A 7,863-nucleotide genomic window follows, 5' to 3' on the forward strand; every position below is an offset into this window, starting at 1 on the left:
TGGTGGGCGTCGGCGTCGTCCACGACTCGGACCCCGACGACGGGAGCACGGGCATTGGCCCGGCTTGCGTGGACGCCGACGTCGACATCGGCCGGGCGGGCGGCATGGGCGGAGCGGCCTCTGGCACAGGTTCGGGCGACGAGCGTCCCGCCGCAGTGGCGTGCCCGGTGGTCCACGGCCAGGGCGGCGTTCGAGGAGGCCGGCGTGCGCGTGAGCGGGCGGCGAGAGCGCCGGCGCCGGCGCAGACTCCGCAGGTACGTTGTTTTCGCGGTCTTGCCCCGCCCATCTTGGGCCCTGGGCTCTGTTCTGCCGTTTTCTTGGCACAATTTCTCATCTCCGCTCTTCAGGGGGAGGGGAGGCGATCTCGGCGGCGCGAGGCTCAATCGCGAGCATCCTACAAGGCTCCAGCGGCCGCCGCCGAGGAAGCCGGCGAGGAGGAGCTGGCGGTGCAGGCGCCCGAAGCTGCAGGAGTGAACCAGGGTACTCCAGTCGTGTCGGCCCTCAACGACGATCTGGAGGTTGCATACACTGAGATGGCCTCGCACTCCCGCGCCATCGAGAGGCTCGTGGCCACGCAGAGGGCCCTGCGCAGGGATGCTGACGGAGCTCGGGACTGGACGGCCGTCGGCGAGCGGCTCCGGCCGCTGGAGAGCCGAGTCGAGCAGCTGCTGTCGCGTTACGACTGGCTGTCCGAGGAGGCGACAAGGCTCCGGAGCACGATCCGAGGAGCCGGAGGCTGCCCCGTCGAGCCGCCGCGCATCCTTGCAGTGCACCCGAGGGCACACACTTGCAAGAAGTAGACTATGTAGATCACTGGTGGCGCAGTACAAACACGAAGGGCTGTACTGTATTTTTGTTTGTGAATTTGCATCAAATGATACTTTGGTCTTGGTAATCTTTTAGCTGATTTGGTCCATTGTGCCAGGGAACAATTTTTGACCACCGATTTTATCTAGCTTTGTGTGCATTTGTGAAGAGGCCATGGGCACCCACCCCCTTCATAATCCCTTATACTAATAAAGATATCAGAACAAATCTGGATAAAAGTACATTTGAGCTGGAGTACAAATGTAAAGCAAGAGAAGACATCAATATCAACACAAATGTAATTTCATAAAAATCAACAATGATTTTGACGTTCACTTCAAATTATGGTAATTGCAGCAATGGATCAACTCATAGCTCAGGTTTGAATATACCTGTCCTCTTAAATCATGTACCAATTATGTAATAGTTAATGAAACATCACGATGAAAACAAATTTGTGCTCTGGGTTTACATAGTCTTCAGCTTCAAAAAGAAAAAAAGTTTACATAGTTTTCACTCTCCTCTGTTGGACATGCAGTGTCCTTGGGATGGCTCCACGGGCTTGCCCTTCTTCCCTTCCCTTGTGCCTTGTGTTCCCAATCCCCAATCCACTTTTTGCTTCACTTGGGCCGCCTTCTTGGCATCACCCGTCTTGCACCACATGGCATCCGATTCTTTTTACTCTTCACTGAAAATCAGAATTTCTACAGATCGTCAATGTCAATGGCACACAACAACGACAAACGTAAAAATTAGCAGCAAAGTGGAGCCTGAGGTGCTCATGGAAGGCTCCTTTTTTTTGCAGGAAAAAAAGTAACGTACGATCATTAAAAGTGTGAATTTTGCCATATCAAATGTATCAACTTGAATACTATAAATAAGAAACAGATGACACAAGTTGCCGTGTGCTGCAATAGAATAGCTATGTCCATAAATATGACATGAAGTTAATTGTTCATACTGGTAAGTTTGAAGACAAGATTTTATTCTGTTTACAGTGAAGTATAGTGTGATACTGTCAAGCACAAGCACAGAACACAACCACTGATGCAAATTTATTGATGGCTGAAGTTGAATATCAATATGAACTACACCGAGACTACATAAGTCCAGAGCTGCAAACACATACCATTATCTAAGAAATATGTAGCTAGCAGCAGTTGACACCAAAACCCTTTCTCTAAAGCAAAATAGTGCGATCGTATAGTCTCGTCATCCGGATCGGCATCATGCAAAGTATCTTGATCCTTTTTTTTTTGTCTGCAATAGATGTAGGGAAACACTCGGTATTCAAATGTAAAAAGAAAAGGGCAGCACTAAATTAATTTGATATACATGTAGTATGTTGGCACCGAGTTCTTAGAGCAGAGAAATTCAACCTAAACATTAAGGCAAAAATACGTGATATATGCCCACATAACTTAACCATTAGGTACATCATGTAAAGATATACAAGATTTCACAGAAAATCCCAGCTTAACCAACACAATTACACAAATATTCTATTAAACAAACAACAAACGGCATTGACAAGAAGGCAGGACTCAATAAAATTATCTATTTAACATAAGTGTATGCTTGCATGTCATGTATACAATGTAAAGAGTAGCATCTAAAAATTAGTCATCTCACATTCCCAAATATCCATATCAATTACTATATCTTGTTTATAAGGGGCCTGGGCTTAGAAGCTTAGGTGACAAGGCGCCCTTGCAGCGCCTTATAAATATGCCCGCTTTAGGCGCTTAAGCGTCTGCCTTAGTCGCTTAGGTAGCCTTACTGCCTTACAAACCATGTTACTATCATCATCTCAAGATTAACCTCATCATCGATTCCAGTAGCACTTCCGTTTTGGAAGCAGAATACTCCAACCAGAGGACCATATATTGCAACCGGAAGACGCAGAGAAGAAAAAAACTTTCAATTGCCTGTCCAAGAAAGTAAAGTGAAAAATTTAAATTATTAATCCTTCAACTACAGACCCAAGAGCAAAGCACTTTGGATGACATTCATTAGTATCAGTAACATCTGCATTAAAACAAGATGTAGTTATATGGAAAGGGAAATCGGACAAGGGTAATTACACGAATAGGGGAATCAGCAAGCTGCATACATAAACATTGGAACTAAAACCAAAAATACTAACCAAAATAGATAAGCACCAACAAGTGAAGCAGCTAAATACATCCTGAAATAGCTTCCCTATTTTTTATACAAACTCTTTGCAATGTCTCAACATACAGAACAACCTATCTAATAAGTTTACCTCTCCGGATCATGGTCAAACAGTACAAAATCATCTCCACATCTTCCTTGTCTCGATAAGAATCAAATGCAAGACCAAGCGTTTGAATTTGGTGTACAATAGCTCAGGCGAAGCTTGTATTTCTTTAGCATAAGCAATTGAACGAACATATGTCTAATTATAGCAAAAAAAAACTATAGAGAATAGAACATTATTAAACTTAGTAGAGAGAGCTTTAACCTGGGGGGCAGGGGCGGACCTACGTAGTGCCAACCGGTGTCACAGGACACCGGGTAAATTCTGTAATTACCTATATATATATATATATATACAGCGCATATATATATATATATATATATATATATATATATATATATATATATATATATATATATATATATACAGCGCATATATAGCTGTGACACCGGTAAAAAGAACAGATGGACACCGGCTAAAGCTACTCAAGCGCGGCCCATCTGGTGGCCCCTTCGGCCAGCGCCCAGTAACACAGTGACGCGTGCGAGCGAGGCATGAATGCAGCCAGGTACCAAGCTATCGGTCAATTTTTTATTTTCGAATATCGATCCATTGACCCAGCCACCACGCCCCTACAATACTGTACTGGAGTAGTATAGATCACTAGATAATTAAAAGAAAAGAGATAGTACAATGATTCATGCATCAACCTCTCTATTGTGCGTGCCTCTATACTTTTGGTTTTTCCTTCCTAATTCTTGCTTCCTGCGTAACTCAATCAATATACTTGATTAGTTTTTTTTTATATAAATAATTTAGCTCCATGTGATCAAGATATTTGTTTTCATAGTTTGGATTTTTCTGTAATTTGATGTCCACCTTTCCTAATCGACTACTCTCTCCGTCTCATAATATAAAAGTTTTTTTTACACTAGTGTAATGTTAAAACACTTTTATATTATAGGACGGAGGGAGTAGTATTTCAAGTATAACACTTCACTACCCGCAAAAAAAGTATAACACTTCATTACGTGGAGTATTTCAATTTTAGTGTCATGCCCTTATGCCTTTTTGCAAAAAAAGTTATCTTTTTAGTATATATTACATTTACATATAACATTGGTTGACCTTCAAAAGACCAAAGTATGTAATATACACATGGACACCGGGACATTTTTGTCCTGGGTCCGCCCCTGCTGAGGGGTAACATTAAGGTGGTGCAGACGTTGGCATAGCATTGCGGAATTGGCCTGGGTGTGCTACTGCCTGCTAACCCGTTCAAAATAGTACTAATAACAGAAGACCTCCTGAATCTAACAAGCTATAACCTAAAAAAACATCAGCATTTTTGATCTAGAACTATGAGAAACATTACATAGAAGCATGCGATAAGCACTGACCTCAAGGAATGTTTGCAATTAGTCCGTGTCAAGACATGCATGTTGTATGTGTTTATAATAATTTTGCAAACGAGATTTGTTAAATTGCTTTTCACCAGTGCTCTAGGAAAACAGTGCCCCTTTGCTTACTGTTGTTGGTAAATATTTCTTTTTGCAGCATATCAGAACTGAAATAACATCATGCCAACGACCTCACCCTAGGAGTCCACTCCATCACACGCCTCAACAATTATGTAGATGTAATTAATTTGACTCCCTCCATTGGATGAAATTGCTTTTTTGTGTGGTTTAATCACGTACAGTTTGTGCATTCCGTCCTTGAACTATTTATTGATGTTAGATATTGCTGCAAAAAATATATTTGTGCGCCTTTTTTCTAGCAGTCGAGTCCTGAAACAGAGGGGAGGTCAGCTTTGAGCTAGGGCACTCTAAGGAACGCCCAGGGATTATAAGCTAATATATGATTTTTGCCTTTTGTTTCAGGCATGTGATCACGATTCATATGATTAGTTCGTATTTGAGAACATGGATACCCAAGTTTTCCATGGTAATCCAGAAAGTTCAGATACTAAATATGGATATTAAGCTATGAGGAGAACCTTATTGACTCAGCCATCATCTTTTTTTTAGGTAGGTAATCATTAGTTCTCTATGATTCGTTGATATTTCTTAATAGATAAAGCCATGGTTTCCACAAGGCTCCAGCAAGATACTCCTACCGATTTTTAACGATTAGGACAACCTAAGTGGCTCATTCCTAGGCCACCATTGCAAATATGTATGGAGTAGTTCTTCTTAAATGTGCAAAAGTTCAAGCCATTCAGAACACCCTCTTAGGTTCATACAGAGAAGCAACTGCCATATTTTGTGAGAGTGTATTTTACAACCATTTGCTTAACTGATGCTGAGGACAATCACTCAGTACACAAATCATTTTTTTCTATTTTTTGTAAATACTGAATGGATACATTTTTAGGTCCATTTGTAAAGGTAGAGTATTCCTGTTTAGGCAGTGTCAAGTATTAAGATGCACCATTTCGTATTAGCTTTTCCGTAAATTTAAATTGCCAAAAAGGTCCAGTGCTACTTCATTAAAATTTTGCCGTGCCTTCCTAATATAAAATAACTTATGATCATGCAGGATTGCCTCCCTTGTCGAGAGATAAATTGCATCCTGTGTTCCATGGTGCAATTAAATCTGGTATTGGTAAATTTAATAAGGCATTTGATGGGCTCCTTCCCAAATGTTACTGTTTTATCTTAATTAGCACTCTGTAATGGAGCCTAAAAACAGTACAATGGGGAGAAGCGGGCAAAACCTAATATATTGACGTTTTATGTTAATTAGTACTCTGTAATGGAGCCTAAAGAATAGTAAAATAGGGAGACGCAGGCAACACTTAATATGTTGTTGTTTGATAGAAATAGAACACCATAATTTCGAACTGTTGATTTTATTAGTTATAGGTATGTGTTAATTGCTACACCTAGTATGTCTTTTTTCATCTGTGTAAAACTATTGAGAGTATACAATCATGAACAAAGAATAAATTTCAACAAAACAATCCATCTATGTACCTTTGGATGCAAACTTAGTACAAAATCAACTTCTTATAGTGTCGTTCCTCTCATGGATACCTTGGGTCATCCTGGCATGTCTAAGCAGCAGAGGTGGAAAAGATAGGGAGGCATCCGCCTGCTCCAATCCATGTGTGCCGCCGCTAAAACGAGTTGTGAGGATCGACTTATCAGCTCCATCTATGTACCACCATCACGATTTCTTAACCAGAATACATGTGAGTCGACGCAATGTAGTGAACGAAAGATGAAATTACCTGGAATTGGTATACCAGAAGAGGTCCTCGCCTTCCTGATTTGCCAGCCCTTCCACCTGGTACGCCGACGCAGTGGTTCCCGAACGCAAACACCTCCGGGAAGCCCTGAGAGCAAACGATGCAGCCTCCCAACAGTGACGGCACCGGTGATCCATGACCGAGGCGGGGCTGCACATCGCCCTGCACTATCCTAATTAACAAAAAAAAAATGATACGCATCCAAGACCCTACCGCGGTGCTATAAACCTCTCAAAAAATGTTGCATCGTATCGTTTAAATGGCCCTTGTGTGCTCATAACCTCTTTACACCACAGAGTAGCATCAGAAAAACTACTATGAAAGGTTGTTCAATGGACCTCGGACCCCTTACCTAGCCAACACAGTTATGCATAGGAAGGAAAGGACCAGATGAAGTTCACTCAAGGCCGAGTAATTCAAAAATGCAAAGTGCATTCAAATCAGCGAGAGGCAAACTGAACCCAATAACACCACAAACTAGTAGCCCATGATACAGGACTTGGATGAGTATCTTGAATGCAATGAAATTTGCACTTCAGTCTTCTTCTGCGGCACCCATTAACTTGGATCATAGACGTTCTCCCCGAATTCATCCTTGTCCAGATTTGCCTATTGTAAACCCTTCCTGCAATGGCGATCTTAACCTTGATGTTTTTGCTTGCAGATTCGAAATCCATGGTATTCGACAGCTTTGCTGTAATTAGCATCAGGCACTTGCCCACTTGGAATAGTTGAGTCTTCACTTGGTGAGAGGGGCATGAAGAAATCGAACAGCTAGGGCCTTTGACCTTGGATCTGCCATGGCGAGTCGTGTCTCACGGAATGAATCACGTGCTGACAGCGTCGAGCATCCTCCTCCTCATTCCAGGAGGCCAAGGGGGCGAGGGAGAGCATCTCCAGCAGCTCGTCTGGGATGTAGGGCACTCTGACCCATGGAAAAAAAAAAATGCTCTCCGGCGCTGAATCTGAACTGCATTAGGGCCTAGGGCGGCCGGCGGCCTCTGGCGCTCTCCAGCGCTGGATCTGAACTTGTGCAGTAGAGCATCGAGCCGACGAGGATTCTCTACTGCATGCATCGCGGTTCTCTACTGGAGCATGGTGGTGACGGATGGGGTTGGGGCGGCGCCGGCGGTGGTGGTGGGAAGAGATGTTGCTGACTGGTTAACTGAGAAAGGAAAACAGGTGCAGGGAATGTATCGTGCCGCTGGTGTCGTAACTAGTAACAGACCATCGATCGTATCTCTGCAAAGAGTAACACGCCGCGCATTGGTTTGCATTTGCAAGACAGATTTTGTTCAACTTTGTAACATAGTACGAACGAAAAATGCAACCACCAATGCAAATATATGACTAGACTTTGATGGGTTGGTTTCATCACAAGGAACCTAAGGTAAAGTTTCTCTGTAGGCTACATGGAACCTCTTATCTCCATCCCTTCAACATTGCTTTGAGATCCGTACTCTTCAACTAACTTACAGCAAGAAGATTTCTCTTTTTTGTTTCTCTCAAATGAAAAAAAATATAGACTTCATACTTTGCAGATCAAACAAAATTTAGAACTTCAATGTGTGAAAAAACTTTC

General features: G+C 42.7%; 2 long non-coding RNA genes across 2 annotated transcripts; both read right to left on the reverse strand.

The window, feature by feature from the left end:
* Positions 1-1,210: 1,210 nt before the first annotated feature.
* On the reverse strand, positions 1,211-3,191 carry LOC123081805 (uncharacterized). The gene is made up of 3 exons (XR_006438815.1): positions 2,629-3,191; positions 1,937-2,067; positions 1,211-1,495 (listed from the first exon to the last, which is right to left on the reverse strand). It is a non-coding gene; the product is annotated as an uncharacterized lncRNA (long non-coding RNA).
* A 920-nt stretch (positions 3,192-4,111) lies between these two features.
* On the reverse strand, positions 4,112-7,863 carry LOC123081872 (uncharacterized). The gene is made up of 2 exons (XR_006438836.1): positions 6,264-7,863; positions 4,112-6,149 (listed from the first exon to the last, which is right to left on the reverse strand). It is a non-coding gene; the product is annotated as an uncharacterized lncRNA (long non-coding RNA).

This window comes from Triticum aestivum, chromosome 1A (assembly GCF_018294505.1).
Source record: "Triticum aestivum cultivar Chinese Spring chromosome 1A, IWGSC CS RefSeq v2.1, whole genome shotgun sequence".
Lineage (NCBI taxonomy): Eukaryota > Viridiplantae > Streptophyta > Magnoliopsida > Poales > Poaceae > Triticum > Triticum aestivum.